The following is a 13508-nucleotide window of genomic DNA, read 5'->3' as shown; positions in this document are numbered from 1 at the left end:
ACACACACACACACACACACACACACACACACACACACACACACACCCTTGATGAAGGCTACCTTGAAAATAATCTTTCCTGAGTCCCCATCTCTGAAGCCCACCTGCCAGGAGGTACCAAAATCATTCCCATACTCTTTAAATCAGGAATTCTTAACTTGAAGTCCATAATTTTAACATATATTTCATAACTATTTCAGTATAACTTGTTTCTTTTGTAATTGTATGCATTTTATTTTATGCTTTTAAAAACATTATCCTGGGAGCAGCTAGGTGGTGCAGTGGATAGAGCTCTGGCCCTGAATTCAGGAGGACCTGAGTTCAAATCCAGCCTCAGACATATAACACTACCTGTGTGACATTGGGCAAGTCACTTAACCCCATTGCCTAACCAAAAAACAAAAAACAAAAACAAAAACATTATCCTGAGAAAGGTTCTCTAGATTTCTCCAAGCTGTCAATGGAGTCCATGATATAGAAAAGGGTAAGAACCTCTGCTCCAAAGGAAGATGCAATCAAAAGTCCCACATAGCGCCTCATCTTCTGTTAAGCTCCTCCAACTAACCAGAGAACTCCCTTAATCAATGCTTACTTTACACAATACCTGGCATTTCTCCTCCAGATGAAAAACCATCCAGATATACCATATGAGATATACCATCCATAGTAAAAACCTGCCTCATTCTTTATAATCCCATTACCTTTGGCTGCCTCAGAGAACTCCTTTAGCATAACATGACTGCAAACCATGCATACCGTGCACCCATTAGAAAGAGTGGCCAAAAAAAAAAAAGAAAGAAACAGTGGCAAAGACCTTGATGGCAATAGGAATGACAAGTCTGAGGGTGGTCTCTCCAAAGAATCATCATTGATTGTCCTTCCTTCAGTAGCTATTTTATCCTTCCCTTTTTGCCCCTGCTCTCCCATGCTTTCCAATAAGGTATTTTGTTTAGGACTTTGAATTTCCTTTTGTGTGAGTTAAAAGGTACCCTGATAGAAGACCTATTTCTTCATGCATTGCTGATAACTACTATTAAATTAAATACCATTACTGGGACAGATCCTAATGTAACTGCTGGGCTCAGATATTCAGTGTTTGCATTAAATTAAAGATTATTTTATTTTTGTTTTGGAAAAATGGTGCCTGCATGGAGCAGATACTGGGACCAGGGCTGATGAAGACAATCAGTCAGCAAGCATTAGTTAAGTACCTGATATGTGCTAAGCAATATGCTAAGCTCAGGGGATACAAAAAATGCAAAAGACAGTCTCTTCTAAGAATTCACAGTCTAATGGGCAGGGACATATAGTTTCATCAATTTAGACCCTTGTATATCCTCTTTCTGGCTATAGACAAGTGTGGAGGAAGATTAAGAAGAATGGTGCCTGAAAGAGAAGAAGTGTGGCTTGAACTAAGGGTAGAAGCAAAGAGGTCAATTAAAAATTGATCTGGAGTAGTTGTAAAGGTCTGAATATCATGTTAAGTGGAATGAAGCTCAGTTCTGTCAAAAGTTCTGTAAGCTACCTCCACATAAATATTGCCCCTCCAAAAAAATTTCCTTGAGCTAGAGTGCTGGGAACATAGTAGGTACTTAATCAATATTGCATTGATTGGTATACATAGAGGCATACATTCTTAACCTACCATGACCTTAATGATAGAAATTGTTGGTAAAAAGGTTCTTAATTACCACTAGGGGGCACAGTTCTGTTTAAGATGAGGGCTTTCATGAGGACAACAAATCAAGTGGAACTAACTTGATGTCATTTTGCTGCACTGTGTATATGTGATTTGTAGCAGAGATCACATGCCATTACTTGATTCAGGGAATACATGATTGCTTGTGACCAGTATCTGATCCATGTTCTTGTCAGAAGTGGTCAGAGCAGAGCATTTATAGCAATTAAGAAAATTTAGAGGGAGGGGTGCAAAAAACTTGAAAGACTGTCATATGGAAGGGGGCTTAAATATGTTCTTCATAGTGCTAGAGGGCAGAACTGAAACCATTGAGCAGAACTTTCTCAGGCAGCAGATTTCAGTTTAATAAAAATAATAACTTCCTAACAATTAAAGCTAAGTGGGGTAAGCTGCTATGTGAAGTAGTGAGCTCCCCAACACTAAAAGTATACATTTGGAGGCTGGATGAACACTTGAAAGGCTTGAGGATTATACCATGGTAGATCTACTTCCTTTAACTCTTGATGCTGTAACTATCACAGCTAAGTGTCATTAGTGGAAAATCCTCATGCAACAGCTATTTCTATGTTGCTGTCTTTTGTTTAGGGCAATGGTTTTACTTGAATTACCTGGATGGTTGAAGCTGAAAAGGACTGGCCATGGTGTCCCATTCTATTAGTTTATGTCAGAGATGAAACTAATTCATGGTAGGAGATTATCCAAAATATACAAGTCTGAAGCATGCAGTAATATTTACAATATGGATTCCCCCCATCAGCTAGGAAAATGGGTTTATTTTCACTTTCAGTTTAGATGGAAATGTATGGCCTTAGATCTACTGCAAAAATCTTGAATGTGGTCTACTGAATTGCCCTATTTTCTGCCTTAAAACTCCATTAGTTTGAGAAATTCTCCGGTTCCACTGCAAAATTGCTCAGATGGCTATGTTACAGGATCACGTAATATTGTGTTATTTAATGACTTCAAAGGCATCAGGCATTCAGTTTTCTTGCCAACTCACTAACCCTCTTCCTTGTAATGATATTGATAAAAAGTATAGCAGATGCACAACAGCTGGCTTGTGAACTTCACCATCTCAGCCATTTCTTGGCACCATCATCAAAGTCTTTCCCTGAATACCGATCTTAATTGATGAGAATTTCACAATCTCAGGGTTTTAAATTGTTCAATACATTCCCCTACTTAGATAATTTCAACTTACACAATTCTACATGAGTCGTGAATGGTTAGATACTTATAGTTTAGTATTCCTTTATTTTTTATGAGCATAACTTACAGGCTATTCTTTCCTAATTAGTTAGCTTACAAAGAGATATTACTTCCCAAGTTTTATCCTAGAGTATAATTTTTATGATTGAGTTGTAAAACCTTTGAAAATAAGAGTTTATAATAGAAAGTGACAAATCCTAGCTGCAGTTCAACCATCTGCCTTTAATAAATACATGTTCTTTTGCTCTCTTTAAACCCTGACATTTCTTTCTATGACCCAAGGTCAATTTAAAAAATATATTGTATCAAAGAATGCTGGAAAGCAGATATTAATGAGGGGAATGTAACTCTGAGTAACAGTTCTATAAGTTACTACTGACTACCAACAGGCTTACTTAATAATAAAACCAATTATCTTCATTAACAACTCTCACAAGTCTGAGGAATCAATTGGTCATTCAGAACCATGAACAGCAATATACCTACTTCATCAAAAGGTTAACTTTCTTGACTACACATGGCAAAATGGGATATTGAGAGTTTCACATGACAATAACATACATTTATCTTAATTCTAGGGTGCCATCTGCTTTGTATGTGCCTTCAGGATTTCAAAACTCGATGAAGACTGATGATGACATTATCTAGGAGAAATGAAGCCTTCAGGCAGCTAGGGAACAATGGCATCTTTAAGACAGGTATAATCTAGCTTTAATAATCAATCATATTATTGGTTTCATTGACAGTGACTTTCTCTGAGCACTAACTTCAATTCTTTCTTTGTATTATAAAATAATTATACAGTTATTGGGGTGTTTGGGCAGAACAATATCAAGTGAGACGCTTATTCTGCTTGGATACAGTAGGGAGAACTAGTTATCAGTAAGTAGAAGTTACAGGGAGAGTAGTAGATTTCAGTTCAGAATAAAGAAGGACTTGATAACAAGTCTCTCTTTGTATAGATTGAGACAGACACATCTTTTAAGCCTGAGAGTTCTAAGCATACAACATGTACATGTATATATATAATATATATTATATATACATACATATACATGTATGTATGTATATACATATTTATGTATATGTATATTTTCTAAGCATACAAAGCTAATCAGGCATCTACAATAGTTCAGCAATTGTTAGGTAACTGAGTTACCTAACAATGGATGAATGAGTGCAGTCAAAAAATAGATCAGGTCAAAGATCCTGTGCCAGTCAGAATGGGACCAGTGTATGAGAAACCTCTTCACTTCCAACCTGGGGGAGATATAGATACCCATGCAAAGAGAGGAGACAGATAGACAGAGAGAGAGAAGGAGAGAGAGAGAGAGAGAGAGAGTTCATCTAACACCAGGCAGGTGGATATGTCAAGATCAAGGGAAACTAGCATAAACTCAGATGTGATGACAACAAAATGATAAAATGATTCAAATGATCATGATGCCCAATATTGATTATGGAACCAATAAAAAAACAAAACATATGCTGTCCAGTCAATTTAGAAAAAAATGGGGTTTGTTGTTCAGTTGTTTCAGACATGTCCATTTCTCTGTGACCCCATTCGGAATTTTCTCGGCAAATATACTGGAATGGTTTGCCATTTCCTTCTCCAGCTCATTTTGCAGATGAGGAAACTGAGGCAAACAATGTGAGGACCAAGGTCACATAGCTAACAAGTGTCAGAGGGCAAATTTGAACTCAGGTCATCCTGACTCTAGAAGCGGCACTCTATCACTATGTCATATGGCTACCCTAAAAATGAGATGTGTGATGTTAAAGAGCTGGAAGAGTTCCTGCTGTGAAACAAACCTTATTATGTGACTATTACTTACAATTTTTCTTCTAAAAATGGTAAAGTCATTGTGGAGCTCAAATGGACGTCAAGTTCACCAATCAAAAGCTTGATGGAGGAATGAAAAAAATGAACAAATTATTCTGAAGAATCCTACTTGTATTAGATGAAACTTCAAAATGTCATCAACAAGAAAAAGGAAATCAGCATAAGGATATAGTAACTGTGTAAGAGGTGAGAATGGGCTTTGCTATAACTAAACTCATTTTGCCTTTTACTTCTCCTAATAGGTCTAAGTGGTCCACAAAACAGGTAAGTAGAGCAGTTGAGGGCATAATCAGTGAATTGCAGAGGTGGAAAAGTCTTCCAACATACTCTAGTTCAACCTGGACCTCAGCATGGATTCCCTCTATGGTGTCCATGAAAAGTAGTCACCCACCTTCCACTTGAAGTAAATGTATGGGGAATTTACTTCCTTCACAGGTACCCCATTCCACATGTTAGACTGATGTTAACTTGTTAGGAGATTCTTTCTTACACTGAATTGAAATCTGTCCCTTACAATTGACAATGATTTCTCCTGGTTCTATTTTCTGGTTCTTCCATCCACAGTAGCCTTTCAACCACTTAAAGGTAGCCATCATAGCCCCAACTCAGTATTTTCTTGTCTAAGCTAAATATGCACAGTTTCTTCAGTTGAAGCTTTAGTGTCAGGGTTTCTGATTTCTTCAGCATTCTGATTGTTCTCTTCTGAATGCAATAAACTCCTCCTTAAAATATATTCTTCTGAACTAGACACAATACTTCAAAAATTTTCTGACCAGGGCACAGACCTTTAGAGTAATCACCTCCATTGTTCCCTACACTATGCCTCTTAATGAAACTGAGAATAGCACTAGTTGTTTTTTTTTGTCAGTCAATAGGCATTTATTGAGCACCTACTCTGTACCTTAGCACTGTGCTAAGCACTAGAAATACAAATAAAGGCAAAACACAATCCCTGCTTTCTAATGGTTTAATGGGGGAAACAATGTATAGACAACTGTGTATAAACAAGCTACATGGAGGATAAATCAGGATAATCAACAGAGGGAAGGGACTGACATTATGGGAGATTGGGAAAGATTTCCTGTAGCAAATGATCTATTAGCTGGGACTAGAAGGAAGCCAGAGAAGCCAGGAAGTAGAGATGCGGAAGAAGAGCATCCCAGGAATGGGGGACATTCACTGAAAATGACCAGAGTTGAGAGATGAAAAGTCTTGTTCAAGGAACGAAAAGAAGACCAGTGTCACTGGATTACAGAGTAAAAGGGAGTGGGGTATAAGGCACAAGAAGACTGAAAATGTGTATTTGTGTGGAGCAATTATTAATTCATATTGAGCTTATAAAGCTCCCCAGATCATTTTCAAATTAATTGTTCTTTGGTTGTTTCCAAAATTCTCTACTTTTTGGCTAATTTTTAAAACTCAAGTATAAGATTTTATATTAATCTCTAACAAATAACTTCTTATTAGGCATAATCTCTTATTCTAATTTGCCAAGATCTTTTGGGATCTTGACTGTCATCCAGTATGTCAATTATCCCTCCCAGTTCCATGCCATCTGCAAATGTAATATCTGACATCTATTTCTCTATCCAAGACATTGATTAAAAATATTGAAGAGGGAAGGGCTAAGGAGAGAACCCTGAGACAACCTACTATACATCTCCCTTCAGGTTGGAATAGATTTGTTAATCACTCCTCTCTGAGTCTAGTGGTTCAACTGATTCTGATATACATCCCAGTACTATCATCTAGTGCACTCCTCTATATCTTGACCATAAAGATATTAGGAGAAACTTTGTCAAGTGCCTTGCTGAAACCCAGAAATATATGTTGTCTTTCCCTGATTTAACATTCCAGTAACCCCATCAATGCAGTGCACCTCAAACTCAGCACATCTAAGATGGAAGCTCCTGAAAAGTAGGAATTGTTCTATTCTTTGTATTTGTATGACCAGGTATTAGCACAGTGCCCAGCACATGGTAGGTGTTTAAAACATATTTGTTATTGATTGTTGAACTCAGTAATGCCTGATTCCCCTTTTACTCTCCTATATCTAGTAATAGCACCACCATTCCCCCAGTTATCCAAGCTTAAAAACACAAAAGTCATTCTCCTGGTATGGTCAAATCAAGTCAACAAGCATTTATTAATCACCTACTATGTGCCAGGAGTTATGCTATGAACTTGAGAAGCAAGGAAAGACAAATCACAGGCCCTGTTCTCAAGGAATTTACAAAGTAATGGGGGGGAGGCAACACACAACAGTTATGTATAAATAAGAAATATAGAGAATACATTGGAGGTAATCTCAAAGGGAAGGCATGAGTATTAAGGGGGACTAGGAAAGATTTCTTGCAGAAGGTAGGGTTTTAGCAGAGTCATGAAGGAAGCCAGGGAAGTTAAGAGGTAAAGATTAGGATGGAGAGCATTCTAAGCATGGGGGACAGCCAGTGAAAATTTCTGGAGTTGGGGGGGGGAAAGCGTCTTGTTCAGGGAACAGCAAGGAAGACAATATCACCGCATTGTAGAGTATGTGAAGGAAGTAAAATATAAGAACACTGGAAAAGTAGGAAGGGTTTTAAAATCCAAACAGAGAATTTCATATATGATCCTAAAAGTAATTAGGGAGCCAGTAAAGTAGAGTTTATTGAAGAGGGAAGTGGAACGGTCAGATAGCCTTTTAGGAAGACCACTTTAATACCTGAGTGAAGGATAGACTGGAACTGGAAGAGCCTTGATGCAAAAAGACCAACCAGAAAGTCTTTTGCAATTGGTCAGGTATGAGGTGATTAAGGCTTTCAATAGGGTGATGGGGGTATCAAAGAAGAGAAAGGAGCATATAAAGGTGAAATTGTCAGGAGTTGGCAACATATCGGGCATAGGGAATGAGAGTGCTGAATCAAAGATCACACCTGGATTGCATGCCTCAAAATCATCAGCTTTAGAAGACCTGAATCCAAATTCTAACTCTAATATGCTCACTACCTATGAGACCTTGGGCAAGTCACTTCTTGAAAATTACTTCTTGAGGCAAAAGCTGAGTTTTCTTTTTTTGGTGAGGCAGTTGGGGTTAAGTGAATTGCCCACAGTCACGTAGCTAGTGAGTGTTATGTGTCTGAAGCTGGGTTTGAACTCAGGTCCTCCTGACTCCAGGGCCAGTGCTCTGTCCACTGTGCCACCTAGCTGTTCCAAGACCGGAGTTTTCTTATCTGTAAAATTAAAGATATGGATTAGGTGACCTGGTGTCATGTGTAGCTATATCTCTAAGATCCCATGACTCAACTTCTCCCTCTCCCCCATACAGAGTAAGTTACTAAGTCTTATCTTCTCTCTCTTTTCTATGCCCCTTATTTCTGCACCCTGCTTTCCATTTTTGCTGTTACTACCCCAGTTCATACCTTCAATATGTCTCCCCCAGGCTATCTTAATAACATACTGATTGGTCTGAAAAGCAGCATGGCACAATATGTAAAGAATTGCACTTGGAGTCAAGGAAGATCTGGGTTCAAATGCTACTTCTGGCACTTACTGACTGTGATCCTGAATTAATCACTTAACCTATTAGTAATCCAGGCAACCTCTAAGATTATAATTTGCAAGATAAGGACTCATATATTTGGAAGAGTTTTTTCAATGAATTCCCTATACCCCTGAAATCACAGATGTGTTCTACATCAAATCCTAACTGATATTCCTGTCTCCAGGCCTTCCTCCACAACCAGGGCTGAAGAACCTACAGCCTCGAGGCCACATGTGGCCCTCTGGGTCCTCAAGGGCAGCCCTTTGACTGAATCCAAATTTCACAGAACAAATCCCCTTTTGGACTCAGTCAAAAGGCCACACCCAAGGACCTAGAAGGTCACATGTGGCCTGGAGGCCACAGATTCCCCACCTCTGCTCCACAACATAGCCAGAATAATCTTCCTAATCCACAACTCTGATCTTACTCCTGCCTCACTCCTAAGTCTTTGATGGCTCCCTGTTACCTACTGAATGAGGTCTAAATCTCTTAGCCTAGTCTATTTTCAATCCTTGGATATATTCCAATATTATTTGGTCTTAATGACACTGGATCTCAAAAGGGTACTTTGTAAATTTTGTCACAGAATTAGCAGAACAAATCTCCCAAAATTAAGAGAAATGAAAGAATGAAAAAAAAAAAAAACACCTCAGTTTTAGAATGCCAGGAACTTAGAGGACTTGGGCTTCATAATAATAGCACCTTCGGGGCATTACAAGTGACAGAAACCCAAATTGTGCTTTTCAGTAAACTTTAACCAGTTCTGATAATTTTATTACCTAGTATAGTTTCCCAATTCAATATTATTTTTAGGTTCATCACTTAAAATATTCAGCATTGAAAAATATCCAGCCTTCCCTATTATGACACAAATAATAATCTTTTCCACCCCTGTCCTCTTGTATTTCCAAAGGAATTCACACTTCTTTCTGGAATGAAGGGAAAGACCAAGAAGATAACCTTAAACTGTCGTCTAAAATGAGACCTTTATTTGCAAAGTTATGTTTGCTTATAAGTGTTGTAGACAGATTTGTATTCAATGTATTTGGAATCTTACATGCATTTTTTTACTCTTGCCTTTGATCCTTCTCCTCTTAAAATATATGCACTTATTCTCCGCTTACCTTAGGATTTCAATTCTGTCTTCCAGATACTGTCCTGATAGTCTGAATCATTGGCTCTGTTCTCAATAAAGTACGGAAGATGGATAGCTTTAGCACTTTGCTTCAGCTCTTATAAATCTAATAAATGGACCCATCTATATTGTCTCTCTTGGAATCCTTCACATTGCCCTGGTTGGTTTTTGTTGCAGATAAGAAAAGGGTATGTTTTCCAGGCTTGATATTGATGAGTCTGAAACAGCTACACTAATAATTCTACAGCTATACAACTTTATTCTTATTGTTCAACAAGCAATGAGTGGCATTCCCTAAGTGAACAACAATGTGGCTCAAGCAATAAAGAATCAGGTATTGTCAGGTCATTTGGTGTCTAAGTTATGCTGGGCATTGCAGCTCCCAAGTGCTGCTGAGCGTTAGAAAAGTGTTCCTAACAAATGCCACGGAATGTTGGTAGCCACTACTCTCCCCTGACAGGCTGATCTGGAGATTAGATAAACTTCCTGAACTTGTTCAATTCTGGTATTGAAAAATGGGAAGTCTGCTATATAAGAATGAGCCTCCTGTGAATAAGCAAGCTTCTAAAATTGGGAGATACAATATGCTTCACCAGAAGAAGGAAATCACAAGAACCAGATCCAGAGTAACATAATTATTTTGGGGAGGGAAGAAAGACCAAAATCTTACTTGTTGTATTTTTTTAGCATATGTTTTGAAAACCATTTTCTATCCCTCTTCCCCCACCCAATCCCTTCACCATCCTCATCAGAGGTCTACCTGTGTGTCCGTAGGCAAGTCATATATTGATTAGTCTAGAAGTAAGACCTGATTTGGAGATTAGATGAACTTCAAAGGCATGAAGACACAAAGAAAAAATTTTAATGAACATCAAGATAAACTATATTATTTTAATACGAGACATGTCCAAAAGAGAGAAAGGGACAGGCAGAAGGAGGAAGAGGAGGAGAGAACTTTTTTGGTCTTCAAATATAACAATATCATTTAAAATTTGAATCATGTTGAAAAATAATACCCAGGATGGATCATTAATTCATGAGTTCAATAGGAACCTTGTCAATATTGCTGGTGGACAGTTCATGGCTTATTGACATTGATTTTTTATAACCTTCCTTAAAACTTCTAAAGCTTCCAATGAAGCCTTTGATTTTCCTTGGTTATCTTTTATTTAAAAAAAGCAAAAACAAGTACAAAAACATGCCTTGCCAAAAGGAAGAAAATCTACCTAAGGCCAATCAATGAACAATCAATCGATGAGCGTTTATTATGTGCCAAACACTGTATTAGGCACTGGAAATACAAAGATACAAAAAGGAAATGATTCTCACTCTACAGTGATGGATAACAGATTAGATTCTATCCCTGTTAGAATGTAAACTCTAAAGAAGTGTATATAATATTAATATGTAGAGAATAATTATGTACATAATAAATACAAAATAAACAACGTAGTTAAATACAATCCACTGGAGAAGGAAATGGCAAATCAGTCCAGTGTCTTTGCCACCAAAAACAAACAAACAAACAAACAAACAAAAAACCATGAATAGCGCTGGTGTGCCATGGTCCACAGGATCACGAAGAGTCAGATGTCACTGAATGATTGAACAACAACAACAACAGGTTTAATATAAAGCTGTTAGGGAGATAGGTCACTAGCAGCCTGACAGATCAAGATAGGCATTTTGAAGAAAGTGCTGCTCTAGCTATGTCTTCAAGGAAATGAGGAATATCTATGACTTAGAATTGAAGAAAGAGTACATTCCAGATATGAGAGGCAGCCAATGCAGGTGCAAGCCACAGACAAGGAAGCTAGAGTCTGAGGAACAGAGAGAAGGCCACAAATGGAGTCCATATCATTGAGTCCAACCAAAATACCAAGTAATCTAAATTCAGTGATCAGAGTCTAGTCAGCTTCTATTTACTCCCTTGGTTACAGGCAACACTAAGGAAATCTTTGATTTTTGCAGAAGCTGTTCACTGTAGAATTATAGGACATGACATTTGTTTTGAACAAGTATGAGCTTCCCAGAAGGTCATGAAAACCATGTTGGTTGGAGGAGCTGACCCCTAAATGTTCTAGGTTTTTTTTGCACAAGACCAGTTCTAAAGAGAGATGGGGTCCAAATGGAGATTAACTAAGTCTCTACTTAAACAGGCCTCTGACTTTTCTAAGAAAAAAATGACTTTATAAGCCAGTTCATTCCCAGCCTGCCCTCCCAGGGCCTGAACCTTTATAATGAGATAGACTAGATAGGATGGATTGCATTTTGCTCAAAATGAATTATCATCATAATAGCCATGTAGGCCTCCTATCAAGAATCCAACACTAGAATAAGAGTTAAAGGAAGAGTGCAAAAGGGGGAGGGGAGAGAAAAATTTACATATAGAGATAAGCATGGACACTCATTAAGGAAACAGGCCTTCACTTCAAAAAGACATGAACTCAGCAGAGGTCTCATTCCTGTTAAATATGTAGTGTGTGCTTATTTGATGATGAAAATCAGAGGATGGCTATTTGAATGGAAATGCATTTTAATAGATGTTTGAGGCAGAAGCAGGCCCTCCATTCTCATCTCTATCACACAGGCACCTTCTTGACCATCATTACCAGGAAGGAAAGAATATAGACCTCGCTAATCACCCTGTACTGAATGCTGGAATGGCTCTCCTCCCTCCCCCTCAGTCTTTGTGGGTGTTCATTAACCTTGTGGACTTCTCAACCAGGAAAGCACAGCTGTCTTGGGGAAATTTCCATATCTGTTAAGAAATGCTGGCTATATATCTAGCTAGCCAGGTTCCAGACTAGAATGCAAACTGGGAGAAAGCATATGTAAGGTTAAAGGCTCTCATAGGAATGAAAGCTGCAAACTGGTAAAGATAAATAAATAAAGAAAAGAAAAAAAAAGAAATAGCAACATGTTAAGCTTAACTTCCAGTAATGAAAAAGAATAGCAACTTTTTTTTTAAAAAAAGCCAACCTTCATCCCCCAAAATTGGATATTTTTCTCTTTCCTTCAGCCAATTTATCTTTTTTTTAATTGTTACACATATTAAGCCAATGCATTTATTTATTTTCCTGGATATAGATAACAAAAGAATCTGTCCTTAATTATCAATTTAGCTATAACAGCTAGGATGAGGTTAAAGGCTAAAATATTAACTTTTGATATATGTTATTTCCTTGTGTCCCTTTGGTAGTTGGGACAGAACTTGAGAATTCATAAAATCTCAAGTATCCTTGAAAGGTTATTTAATTCACCCCCTGTTAATATAAAGGGGGGAACCCTCTGGCTGATGAAAAATGCTATTTGTTTTAAGGAGCTCTACAGAGGTTTGTGTTTCACAGATGTATCTCATCTCTACCCAAGTGATTATAGCTATTCCAATCTTCATAGGATTTAGAATTGGAAAGGACTGCATAACAATAATAGCAGCAACAATAATAATAGTTAACATTTTTATAGCATTTTACAAAATCGTATAGATAGATAACCATTTAATCTTTGCAATTCTCTGGAGTAAGTGCTATTAGTAGCCCCATTTTACAGATAAGGAAACTGAGGCTGACAGAGGTTAAGTAACTTGCCTAAGGTTACACAGCTAGTAAATGTGTGAGAGGTGGGACTTAAACTCAAGTCTTCCTAGCCCTAAATTCAGTGTTCTAGGCACTACCCAGCTGCCTATATAATAGAATTTATATGGCATTTTAAAGTCGCAAAACGCTTGACAAACATCTCATTTGGTCTTCACAACCCCCTGTGAGAGAGGTGCCATTATTATAGCACATCTAGTCAGACTCCTTTATTTCAGGGATAAGGAACTAAGACCTAGAGAAGGAAAATGACTTAGCCAAGACCAAATAGGTCCAACAGCAATACCACCAAGAAATTTAGGGTTTCTGACTTCAGACCCAATCTTCTTTCCAAAAAAAGTAAGCTGTTTTCTTCACTAATTCGTATTTTGCTTTTTCCACCTTGCTCAAAATCAAAGTTTGTAAGAATGCTGACCCTGGGTTAGTATAAGCTCATTAACCCTGTCTCCACTGGCACTATTATCCCATTACTACCTTTTGGCTCTATCCTAGTCAAGGATTTTTTT

This window comes from Vombatus ursinus, unplaced genomic scaffold (genome assembly GCF_900497805.2).
Source record: "Vombatus ursinus unplaced genomic scaffold, bare-nosed wombat genome assembly UNPS02014798.1, whole genome shotgun sequence".
In the NCBI taxonomy this organism is placed as follows: domain Eukaryota; kingdom Metazoa; phylum Chordata; class Mammalia; order Diprotodontia; family Vombatidae; genus Vombatus; species Vombatus ursinus.
Note: the sequence above shows the minus strand (reverse complement) of the source record.